A 13057-nucleotide genomic window follows, 5' to 3' on the forward strand; every position below is an offset into this window, starting at 1 on the left:
ATTATGTGTGAGATGAATATTTACATTTTTGTGATAATTATCATAATATAATTTATGAGTCAGGGAAAATAATTTTAATCCGGATTTAAATTAAAAAATTAAAATTTCCGAAATTTATGAGAGCTTCGTGTTGAAAGTATGGGAATAAAACCGAGACATCAACACATATTAATAAAAGAAAAGTCGGGATGGCAAAAATTGCGTGAAAATACGGGAATGTCCAGGAAAATAAGGGGTCATATGATCATAATATGTGGGAATTCCTTTGATATCCTGGTATTGTTTCCTTGAAATATGGTCATTAGTAGTTACAAACAATTTCTTTGAAATAAAGCGTCATCAATCATTTGATCAGCGCGACATACATTTTTGCTTTCTTTCTCAGCTACATTGAAGGACCGGACACGCCCCTCTTCATATCCCAGAGGGGGTATCGAAGCGTTCCCGAAGGGTGGGTGCATCCGGTAATTTATTAATTTATGTAAAAATAATAAACAACGTTGTTTCATATATCCAGGGACGGGCTTAAGTATTTTTCGGCCCGGTGCAAAAACAGCTTTACGGCCGCCTAATTTTGCGGGGTTCCAAGGCGGGGGTTCCCAATCTCTCAGTGCGCATGAACACCCCGATGCACATGCCTGGTTTACATTGGCACCCGAGAATGAATATAGAACTACTACATTTCATGGTCATGAAAAACAACCATTAAATGAATTTGGACGATAGTGCCCCCTGTTCTGCGAAAAAATTGCAAAAGTGCCCCCCAGACGGTGGTTCCCCCCCCCCATACTTAGGCAGGGCTGCTAGGTTGATATCTTTTGCGTGTCCGTTATCGAGAGGTTCTAATGTATTATTTTGTTTCGTAAAATAAACTTTTCAATCGTTTTCCTTCATCCCGGGGTCCAAGCTGATTTTTGGTCTGTTGGAAAGTTTAGTTTACATAGATGGTGAAAAAAAAAATTTATTCAACGACAATCGACTTGATGTCTAGGTTTTTCTTTCACCAAAATATAGTCACGATGGAGTTATAAACGATCTCCATGAAATAATAATGACGTCATAAGCTATCTTATTAGTGTGTGATATACGTAGCTACTTTCTTTCGTAGATAAAAACAAAAAAATCGAGGGGTTTTTTTTTTCCAAATATATGAGGTATATACAGTTATATGAAAGAATTTTCGATGTAACGTTGGGTCGTTATAACAACCATCGACTGTGTATACATGTGCGGAAAGAGAAACAAAATGGTTGTGCACATTCTCTCAAGCGGTGATTCCCAACGTAGGCGTTAACACACTCTGGGGGGCGATGGAATGTTCCGGGGGCGGTAAAAGCTTGGGTATAACATAGGATCCTATGGGTTAGATTGCGTTGGGGGGGGGGGGGATTTGAGAGAAAAAAATTTCTGAAGTGGGCGATGGGACAAAAAAGGTTGGGAAACTGTGATCTAAAGTAAACGATCAGAACAGAGTGGGAACCTCTCAGGCTATTTTATAAGAAACTTAAACTGGTGGGGGCACTAGAAAAAAAGGGCTATCGAAGCGGAGTAAGTTCCAGAGTGTTCCGTACAAATGACATAGGCAGCGAAAATTTTAAATTTTAATAAAAATATTAATCAATAAAAATAGTAATTAATAAAAGTAGTAACTAATGAAATTATTAATTATCAAACTCATATTAATTATCAAACTCATATTAATTAATTACACCTCTCTCTCTCTCTCTCTCTCTCTCACTCTCTCTGTGTGTGTGTGTTAATGCATAGCATATGCAAAACAGGGAGGGCGGCGATGTACAAACATGAAAAAAGCATAATAAGAAATCTATCAGAAGTTAGAGCGAGCTACAATCAAAAATTATGCACAATCGGGATAATGACGCATTGATTCAAAACAATATAAAGCCGGGTTTTCCTAGGAGCAGGTTTTCCATGCCACGCGCAACGTGAATCACCCAGCGCGACACGCCTTCACCAACAAGAAAAACAGTATAGCAACAGTATTTTTATTCGCAAAGAACGCATTCTATTGCACTCATTTTTTGTCATTATTTCAGGAACGCGTTGATAATCTGGATCGTAATCAACCACGATCCAATGAAAGGGAATGGCATTTAAATTAATTTTACAAAATTCATAAATTATTAATAATAATTATCGTGCTCCACCTGCTGACACTTCATCGTGGCTCGAACAATATTGAACAGACATAAATTTTTGTCATACTTTTAAAGCGCTTCATCATCTCTTTATTGTAATACGTTGCAATTCGATAACTTTGATCATTTTTCGAATTATTTGTTGCTGTTTTTGTTTAATTAATGTAAATTAATAGAAGTAAGGAAGTGGAATTCCGTGACCCCCACAAGGGTGGGGCTGACAGGCATTATCGTCTTAATAGTATCATGGGCCCCCAAGCCAACGGATTTTTTGGAGGCCCTACCTGAAAAATTCTCGAAAAACTCATGTCTCGTTTTTCTGAGGCACCTCTTCTCTTGAGGCTCTTCGGATGCGGCCCGGGGTGGGGGAAGCATGCCTTAAGACGGCACTGCCTAAGGTTCGCACCACGCGTTCCCCTTTTTCAGTTTTGAATCTGGTAACCCTATCTGAAGACCACATGATCAGTATTTTCACTTATTTGTTCGATCATCCATATCATCCGATTTTTTTTGTAGAAAGAAATAATTATTTTTTCTACATAAAAAAAATCGATTATTGCAAATGTACGAATTTTGTTACCGAAATTTTCATCTCATAAAAAGATTTCATGATAAAAAAATAACGCAAACTCTATCTCTCTCTCTATCTTTTTTCATGAATTGTTTTTCGCATGAGTTGCCTGAAATTTCGAGATTAGATGGCAGCTCCAACAGTATATGAATCAAGCCTCCATCGAGCTTATACTTATTACTGGAGAGAGTATGACGTCAGCGGTCTCCGCCTTGTCAGTGATGAGAACATCTTTCGTCGGAACATCACGTGACTCGGTGAAAACAAGCACAATCCCCCGTTATTTTCTTATGGCATCCACAGGAATTTAACACAATAAATGAAATAAATAATTTCAGCATCGATGAGATAATTCTAGAATTAATGAAAGAAAATATTCTAGAATTAATGAAAGAGATAACTCCAGAATTAATGAAAGGAAATATTCTAGAATTAATGAAAGGAAATATTCTAGAATTAATGAAAGGAAATATTCTAGAATTAATGAAAGGAAATATTCTAGAATTAATGAAAGGAAATATTCTAGAATTAATGAAAGGAAATATTCTAGAACTAATGAAAGAGATAATTCCAGAATTAATGATAGAAAATATTCTAGAATTAATGTAAGCGATAATTTCAGGATTAATGAAAGAGATAATAATAAAATTAATGAAAGATAATTCCAGAATAAAGAAAAGAGATAATTCCAAAATTTATGAAAGAGACAATTCCAGAATTAATGAGATATAATCTCAGAATCAATAAAAGAAATAATTTCAGCATTAATGAAAAAACAAATCCAGAATTGATGGAAGCAATTATTCCAGAAGTAGGGAAAGAAATAATTAATAAAGGAAATAATTCCAGAATTAATGAAGGAAAATTCCAGAATTAATGAAGGAAAATTCCAGAATTAATGAAGGAAAATTCCAGAATTAATGAAGGAAAATTCCAGAATTAATAAAGGAAAATTCCAGAATTAATGAAGAAAAATCCAGAATTGATGAAAGAAATTATTCCAGTATTAATGAAATAAATAATTTAATCTTTTCCCACATTTAGTTGAGTTCTTTATCTTTTTTTAATCTTTGAAACCCAATATTTAGAGACCGAACTGTACATTTCTATGGGCAAATTGCCAGGCGGGAATTTTGTTTTCACAGAGTCGCGTGATTTTCTTGCATTTGATGTCGCTGTAACTAGCGGCTAAAAATCCGACATTCCCTGGTGAACTTGGCCAATCACAGAGGAGCGGGAGTGAGTTACTCTCGAACCGGTCGTTACTTCGTGTAAACTGTTCGGAACTTACAATGCGCAAGCGCGTTCCCGTAATGTTCTAATATTCTGCGCTCTTTTCTCATTTTTTTCTGGCTCTCATCTTTATTTTTTTCCATCAATATTTTCTACATAGTTCTATTTTTTTCATCAATTTCCTGTTGGAACCCTTGGTTTGGGTTCATGTATTTGAGGTTAATTGATTTTTCTTTTATAATTATTTTTCCTACATTGTGTATAATTCTGTTTTTATTTTTCCTGCATTAAATACATTTTCCTGTTATTATTTTTCCTACATTACGTATATTTTTTTTTATTTTTCCTACATTAAAAGTACATTTTCCTGTAATTTTTCCTACATTGTGTATTTTCCTACATTACATGTATTTTTCTGTTCTTATTTTTCCTGCATATTAAGTACATTTTCTTTTAATTATATTTTCTACAGTAAGTATTACTTTATTCCTGCAAAGAAGGATAAAAAATCTGAAAATCCTCTCCTTGAGAAAATTCTATGTACACCCACCTATGCTTTCCTGTAAGTAACTATATGTTTAATTTCTGTCAACCCCTTTTAAATATGAATCAATAGAATTAAAGAAATCTTAGGGATGAAATAAAATAGAATTTACAATGTCTAAGTCTCTTCGCGCATGACGTTTCCATGATTTATTCAATGTGGAAAAAAAAGGAACCAAAAAAATAAATAAATAAAGCTGTCTAAATTCATTAACATTTTGCGAGCACTTTCAAAGTGGTTTACTACAATTTCTGCTTGTATCGCTGAACTTTTGTGACAAGCTTATGACTTTTGAATTTAGAAAACTAATCACTTCCACAACCCTTAAGGTTTTTCTTGACTTGGTACACACTGTGGATACAACACATCCTCAGACCAATATTTTGGGATTAGCTCATGATTAGTGGTAAGTTATTAAAAGTTGTTTTGGCCCCACTGTTTGGGATGGTCAGCTCAAGTTGGTTTTTCAATTTTAAGGTGCAAATCTAAGCCAAACTCCCATTTAACCCTTTAAATGGTTTTTGAAATTTTCCTGATCAGCATTTGAAATTGCCACATTTGGAATTGCAAAACCTTGCCATTATGTGTGTGGCTTTCTATGAAGAGAACCCTTTTTGTATTATTTATATATTGATCATATATTTCTCTTTTTTTCTCGCTTCTTCTTCTCATCTAACCTAGAACAATAGCTAACTCTGCCCACTAACAGTTGATTGGCTGGAGGGGAATGGAAAACATTTTATTGTAAAAACAGTTTCACTGTATTTTAATAGGAGACAAAATATTTCGGGGTGACAGAAATAAAGCAGATCAGGTTTGACAAGATATCTCAGGATTGCCACTGAATGGGTAAAAAAAGTCTCTTTGGGCAGAGCAACACGGTCTATAATATTAAAAATTTAATTCATGATCATGTTTATTTTTAATATTGTAAAATCATGTCTGCAATGTCTTATTGATGGCCTTATCCTCTCGGCTGTTAGAATAATTGTTTATTCTACAGTTTATATCTGTTTATCTACTGCATATATATGTTTATCTTCAATGTTATAGAATGTCTGATCTCATATTGATTTTGATGGTCTGATCCTCTCTGCTATATCAGAAAATTGCTTATTCTATAATGTATAAAAATTCAAAACACCACGTACATCTGCACAGTATTACAGAATACTATGAAAAATAGCATTTTCAATCTATGGAAATACAAGCAGCAATTAAAAAAAAAAATTTAAATTTCAAAATATATAAAATCATGTTTATTTCAAATTGCCTTTGGGACTATGACATGGTGTGTGCAACTTTGTTTATTTATGTTAAACGTCATTCAATAACATATGCCTTGATAAAAAATTTTGTGTTCAAAAATTTTTTCCCTCTCACTGTGTATAATTTGTACATTTCTATTATTCTCACAACCGTTCAAATATTACGTAAGCGCCAATAGGGAAAAATAGGGTTTTATATTTGCTTTTAATAGCAAGGGAGGGAGGGATTGGAATGAAGATTATCTAAGCATTTGGATGAGAACATATTGGCATGGCTTTATTCAAATCGGGTTTGAAGAAAGTTGAATATATCAGTTTATCGAGGATATATAACTACAGTACCTTGGCTAACAATTTTTTTTTCTGCCTTGGCTAACAGATGCGATTAATGAACATTTTCTTTGATACAAATGCAAGCAATGACATAAATCAGCTGCATCATGAGATGAATTTAAGCTAATCATTGTCAGAATGTCACTCGAAGATTTACTCACATCCCCTTTTTTGTAATCTTTTTTCCACATGTACCAAAACACAAATGGATGGGGGACACCTACACACTCGACTGTGTTAACACTGGCTTAAGCAGAATAAAGCTGGTGTTTGTGTGCATAGTTTAAAATAAAAAGATCTGTATCTTATACTCCTATAAATTCCTCATTTATAGCCCTCAAAGCTATTCATTTTAGCATTTGGTCAGTTTTTATCGTCTTTATAACATTCCTTGGTATTTTAAAAAACAAACTTGGTATTTTAAATTTTGAGCCATACCTGGAATAAATTAAACAATATTCCATCGAAGCTTATGGGAAATTGTGTTTCAACAAACAAAAGTGATTCTGGAGCGAATTTCTTCATACAATACTGTATCCTCATTCAGAGCTGCAACTAGATACTTTGTCACCCAGGGCAAGCTGGAATTTTGGCGCCCCTTGCATGTAGAGGAAGCAGTTAAAGAGTGAATTTGGCGCCCCTTCTGGTTCAGCACCCAGGGCACCAGACCCGCCTGTCTTCCCCCCCCCCCAGTTGCAGCCCTGTCCTCATTTCCAACCAAATCTAATACAGTATCTCATACTACTAAAGACATAATTATCAAAAATTTCCTGTAAATTGAACATTCATCGCACTGATATAGATTTTTAATAGAATGATTTTTCATCCTTTTAATCAAAGCATTGATATGTGATTTGGAAAATGATGCATCAGTACTTGGACCAGATTTTGACCACATTTGACATTTTAATGAAATGAAACTCACAGGGCACTTAGATATGCTACACATATTAGTAAACAGCTCAGCAAACCATGCATTGAAGATTATTGTTTAGATCAGTGGTTCTCAACCTGGGGCCTTATGGTCCCCTTGCGGTCCTGGGATATTCTAGGGGGGCCACGGGAGAAAATCAAAAGAAAGGTGATACACGACAGGTGGTGAAGGGAGTCATAGCGAGCTGTGAAGAGAAAAGCTTTAAAAGTGAAACATAGTTGAAAAATATTACTACTTTCAGAATCCATCAGATTCGTCCATAGAAGGGGGCGTCTTAACCCTTGGGTATATGTGGGCATGACCAGGATCTTCATGTCTATAATGGAAGGAGGGGGACTGCACTATATGGGATCTGCTACTATGATTTTCATATGTAAGATGTTACTTAAAGCTAAGTATGGAGGGCCGCCAGAACAACGGTTGATGTGTTGGTAGGGTCGATTTATCGTGCATGTTCGTTGAATCGTCCCGTATTTCACACAACCGTTTTTTACAATATAATTTGACTCCTGGGGGAGATGATAATCCACCATTTGCATTGATCTGATTTATTAAAATTTCATTCATAATAAAAAATAGAGAGTATCTCACTCTTGGATGAGGGTAGAGGGGGCCCTGGATAGGACAGGGGGCCACGAGAAAAAAGTGTGATCCATGGGGGGGGGGGGGGCCACGAGCTGAAAAAGGTTAAGGAACACTGGTTTAGATGAAAGGGGTTTTGAAACCAACTTGATCGATGCTCTTCTGAGCATTCAAAATGTACATGCACTATTAAGGAATCAAAAAGTTATTTTTTTAGTTTTACTGGCACACAAGATGCTAGTAAAATATTATAAAGCACAATGGCAATTGATGGTTGTTTTGTTGATTGGTAGAGGTGCTCACCTCAACAGTGCAATGTCCTGAAATCCCGATCTATTCTACTAGGTTGCTTCAGATCAACAAGAGAAGTAAAGAGGGCCCGGGGGGGGGGGGGGGCCTACACAGGACCTACCTTTAAAAAGGGGGGTACAGGGTAAAATATTTCCTCTCATCACAAGCTTTCAAAAAACATTTTAAATTTACAGAAATTAATGAAAACAGTACAGATATTTTTATACAATATTTCATTAAAATTATTTGAATTTAAATTTTTAAATTCAATTTTTATCACTTGGGGTCACCCATTATACAATATATCATTATATCCCCCACCCGCGTATCTCTCGGGAATGGGGAGGGCAGCCGAAGCCCCCTTGGTTAATAACGGTACTAATCTAGAAGGTTTTGGTCCAGTTTACTTCATTTTGCTGACAAGTGGGGTTGGGGAGGAGTAAAAACCCATAAAATTTTGCTTAAGTAATACTTGAACGGTCTATAGTTACGGCCCAACCACTTCCTTCTGGAACTATTTTAACTTTTCTCCAGCTCGGAAGGTTTCAATCTGTTGTTTACACTTCTCTTACAGTGTTTACGCCGCTAAATTTACGGTTCGAGAGTAACTCATTCCCGCTCCTCTGTGATTGGTCGAGTTCACTAGGGAATGTCGGATTTTTAGCCGCTAGTTCGCTGTAGTCGCGGCTACTGGATGCTTCCTTCAGCAAAGCTCAATGCCAGCCTCAGAATCTCCGTCGTCTGCTTTTTTCCAGGTTACTTGTTTTGGACGTCTCCTTGTGTCTTCAAAAAATTACTGAACTGGCAGTTTGAACTTTCAGTTTCGTTTGTGAGCTTAGCTTGTAGGGAACTGAAGGAACCGTCTGTCGTCTGCTCATTAAGAGGTTATTTGTTTCGGACGTCTCCTTATTCTCGAATAAAATAACCGAACTTTCAGTTTAAATTTCCAGTTCAGTTTATGAGCTTTGTTTATAAGGAACTGAGCGGAATAAAGAATATAGTTTTTTTACCGTAAACTTCATCCTCACCACATGAGTCACTGTTAAATTTCAGGTTAGATGGCAGCACATTACTGTAAAGTAGAGTGTGGAAAAATTCACTTTTTATGATCTTACCTGTCGTCTGCTTGTCATGGGCGGAGATACAGACCAGCGTCAGAGGTGACGTTGACTGATCTATAGCCGGGTTGCACTAGAACTCCTTAATACACGTATATGAAGGCGTCTTCGGTTGCACAATTCCATTATGTACACAGGTTTTAACCTGGGATACGCTCATTGGCGAAGATCTGGGGCTAACGAGAAAGAGAGGGCTACGGCACTCGAAAGTCACGTGACCCACTGGGTCCTACTTTTTTTCGTTGCTCGTTCGTGTTGCTGCTTGCTTTAGCTGAGAGGAAGGTATTTTTTCAGTGCTTCGAATATGCGATCCAATAATCAAGCTTTATAATATTTTATCTTTGCCAATTTTAGCTTCTGAGATACATGCAAATGCAGGTTAGTGTCAAATACTACCATCTTTGTTATTATTAATTTAACATATTTGTCTGTATGAAGTAAATGAAATTGTGTATGTTACCACGCGCGAAGCTGTTCGTATTTCTGGCATGGAAATTGCATGATTTAACTAATCAGTAGGGGTATAATAATTAAGTTAAATTTGCGATTTAAGGTATAATAATTAAATAAATTTGCGAAATGATGAACAGCTTGACTAAAGTAACTAATAATTGTTATTCAAATCGTCTAGAAAAGCGTTGATACACATGTATGGTGCAAATTTTTTTGCCTATGATGAGAGTATAATGTAAATAAAATGCACATATACACTCATATCGCTTAAATAAAATTATGGCTATGGTTAGTATAATGCAAATAGAATTTTAAAAGATGAGTGGATTTATCAATTTAAAATGTAATGGTATATTAAGAAAAGTAAAATCGTTTCTTTTTATTAGCATTGTGTATAATTTTATTGCATATTTCAAGAAACTAAAAAAGCAATTTTTCTTTAAATTCAATATTGGCTAATAGGTTTTTGTTTTTTCTGTTTATAGATAGATTGCACTGCCCAAGCGATGTATGTGGCAAGTTGGTGATCAACGATTTGTTCGCCAAGCGAGGAGCCTCTGAGGTCACAGTAAAAAAAGTAAGCAATTTTCCTTCAAATTAAATATTGGATAAATTTTTTTTTCTTCTGTTTATCCGTATAAAGTCGAACCCGCTTATAATGCTTAATAAGAATTACTTAGTAAGAAGTACTAAGATTTCCCACATTCAAAGCGTTTTCCCACTTACAATATTTTTCAATGCCAGATTTTTTAAAAACCTTATAAGCGGGATCCACTGCATATATTACAATGCCCCAGCAATGTTGTGTTGCAGGTTTGCAAATGTTATGCATTAGCAGTCTTCTCCCAGAAGCACCAAGGTGCTCAATGCTCATGTCTGATTTCATGCTCGCGAGCACTTCATCAACGCTTCAATTGAACTCCCTGTAAAAGTTACACTCAAGTATTATATTCATGCAGATTTCATTGATACACATTTGTGTAATCATTTATTAATGAACAGTAAAATAAGTTTGAATAGTTTTTGTAAGAACTTAGCCTACATTTTATATATTTATGCTTTTTTCATTTTGAAAGTGTATGTATTTGTACTGTAGAGAGTGTTTCCCAACCTTTTTGATGTAGTGGACCCCTTAGTGAATGTCAAGACACACAACACAGACTCCTGTAGCGAAGGGCAAATTCCATGTTACCTTCCCGTGCAATCCAAAATGTGTTTTTTTTAATAATTTATATATCAAAAAAATTGAAGTACTAAATTACAATTGCACAGCATTAAATGTGTTCTTTGTGTAATAATAGTAAATAATTGTCACGGCCCATGGGGCCCCGTTGAAAAACACTGCTGATTTTGTTTCCTGCTGTGTGTTGCATCTTTTATGACAATGTTTTAACATCTGTAACAAATCCTGGAGATCTCGCTTAATTTATTTTTAATGTTTTTTTAGGGAACTTTCTGAAGGTTTGAATGCATCTGAGAACAGTTTTATCTCGTCGGAAAGATATGCTGGTTTCTTCTATGTAGTTCTCGCTGACGTGTTGCTGTATGTTTCTGATGAGCCTGTGATCGAGTGCGGGTTAAACAGCTGGAGTTACTATGACTCTCCTGTGGCTCTTGATGCCTTGTCATCTGATTAGTGATGCGCATGGATTGATTGACGAGATTCCCACTGGCCCTATCTTCAACTGGGGCATGGCAAGATGTTTTAGATTCGTTCAAGTATTATGTTTCTAATTGGTCCTAGTGTTTCGAGTGGTGATTTCATTCCTGTGAGTGTCAAATCGTGCACGTCAATTTTGTTGATGTCATTACGGTGATCTGCAATTTTTGTGATACTGTTTCTTAAAATGACATTTTATTGTGAGTGAGTTGAAGGCCCTTTATTTCAAGTAAGTAATGTTTATTCCAGAAAGAAAGTGGGGTAGTTGACGTTTTCCTCTTCTGGAAAAGATGCTGTATTTTTCATCCATGTTTATAAACGTTAAAATATTATACTATATTTTGGTGTGCATTTTTCATTCAATAATTAAAACAACTTGAAAGATTATTATTACTCTTATTTGGTTTTTGAGCTTATGAAGCAGAATCTGTAGTTTCAGTAGAGAATAATTTGGAATTCCCAAACACACAGAACTGCTTTAAGATAGGTTTTCCTTTGAGTATTATTTAAGACAGTGGTTCTCAACCTTTTTTTTGTGACTCGCTTTTCTGTATATAATTTCAATGGCGGAGCCCTTTTTGCATATAATTTTTATGGCGGACCCCTGTAGACCTTTTTTTATTTCTCTATCAAATTTACTGATTTATTTTATTTTCCTCGAGTCGCTGCGGAGCCCTTAGAAATTGCACACGGAGCTCCAAGGTTTCCGCGGAGCACTGGTTGAGAATCACTGATTTAAGATATCAAGGTGGTAGTATGCTCCCACAAAATTATTTTACTTCTAGAAAAATTTAGTTAAGAAAAAAAGGTAGCAGCGTACCTACTACTACTTCACCAAACACCAGGGTTGTTTGGTTTAAACCTTGGTTTTAACCAAGTGGTTTTTTTCAAAAAATCAAATAAAAGTTGCCTAAATATCATTTTTTTTCCTTGAAAAATATCATATTGGTTCATTATTAGCCAAAATGCTTCATTTTTACTACATTTTATATCCTTGGGGTACATTCTGATGGTATATCTTTAAATGACATAAGATTTTATAAGTGTTTTTTTTCAAAAAGTCTCGTAAAAGAGGCCAGAATATACACTGCTGGCCACCCAAATTGCAACACCAAGAAAGACGAGATATCGCAACAATATTTATTTTGTAGATAACATGTTGACCAAGCATCAAATGATTAAATTTATAGACTTCTGTGAAGTGTGGTTCCTGCCAAAATCAGTAGCCAGAGTAGCCGCCACTGTTGGAGATCACCGCTGCCACACGCCTCGGCATTGATTCAAAGAGACTTTGGATGTGTTCTTGGGGTACAGCAGACCAAGCAGCTTCCACGCGTTGCCAAAGTTGATCTGGGGTGGCAGCTGGGGATGTAATCTGGGTCAATCGTTGAGCAACCATGGACCACATGTTTTCTATCGGCGAAAGATCCGAAGAGCGAGCTGGCCACGGAAGCAATTCAATCTGGCGATTGACGAAGAACCTTTGGACAATGCGTGCCACGTGTGGTCGCGCATTATCCTGTTGAAATATGGCTGTGGGCAAGCCCTGAAGGTAAGGAAGGACAACTGGCTCCAACACCTCGGAGATGTAGCGCTGGCTTTTTAAAGTACCGGCAATGCGTACTAGAGGAGTGCGAGAGTGATATCCAATACCGCCCCATACCATAATACCCGGTGCAGGACCAGTGTGGCGGTGCATAACGCAGCTGTTCAGCATCCTCTCTCCACGGTGTCTCCAGACTCGAATCCGACCATCGTGGTGTTGCAGACAGAAGCGTGACTCGTCAGTAAAGACAATTTCATTCCATTGTGCCGTCCACATCCTTCTTTCATCGCACCATTGGCGGCGGAGACGTCTGTGGTTCTGCGTCAAGGGTAGACGAAACAATGGACGTCTTGCGGACAGACCAC

General features: G+C 36.3%; 1 long non-coding RNA gene across 1 annotated transcript; it reads left to right on the top strand.

Moving 5' to 3' along the window:
• The first annotated feature begins 9263 nt into the window (after positions 1-9263).
• LOC149071528 (uncharacterized) lies at positions 9264-11196 on the top strand. The gene is made up of 3 exons (XR_016194569.1): positions 9264-9411; positions 9972-10063; positions 10934-11196. It is a non-coding gene; the product is annotated as an uncharacterized LOC149071528 (long non-coding RNA).
• The last annotated feature ends 1861 nt before the right edge of the window (positions 11197-13057 follow it).

Source organism: Pholcus phalangioides, unplaced genomic scaffold (assembly GCF_987345545.1).
Source record: "Pholcus phalangioides strain wild (caught in Gottingen) unplaced genomic scaffold, Ppha-v1.0 ptg000018l_1, whole genome shotgun sequence".
In the NCBI taxonomy this organism is placed as follows: domain Eukaryota; kingdom Metazoa; phylum Arthropoda; class Arachnida; order Araneae; family Pholcidae; genus Pholcus; species Pholcus phalangioides.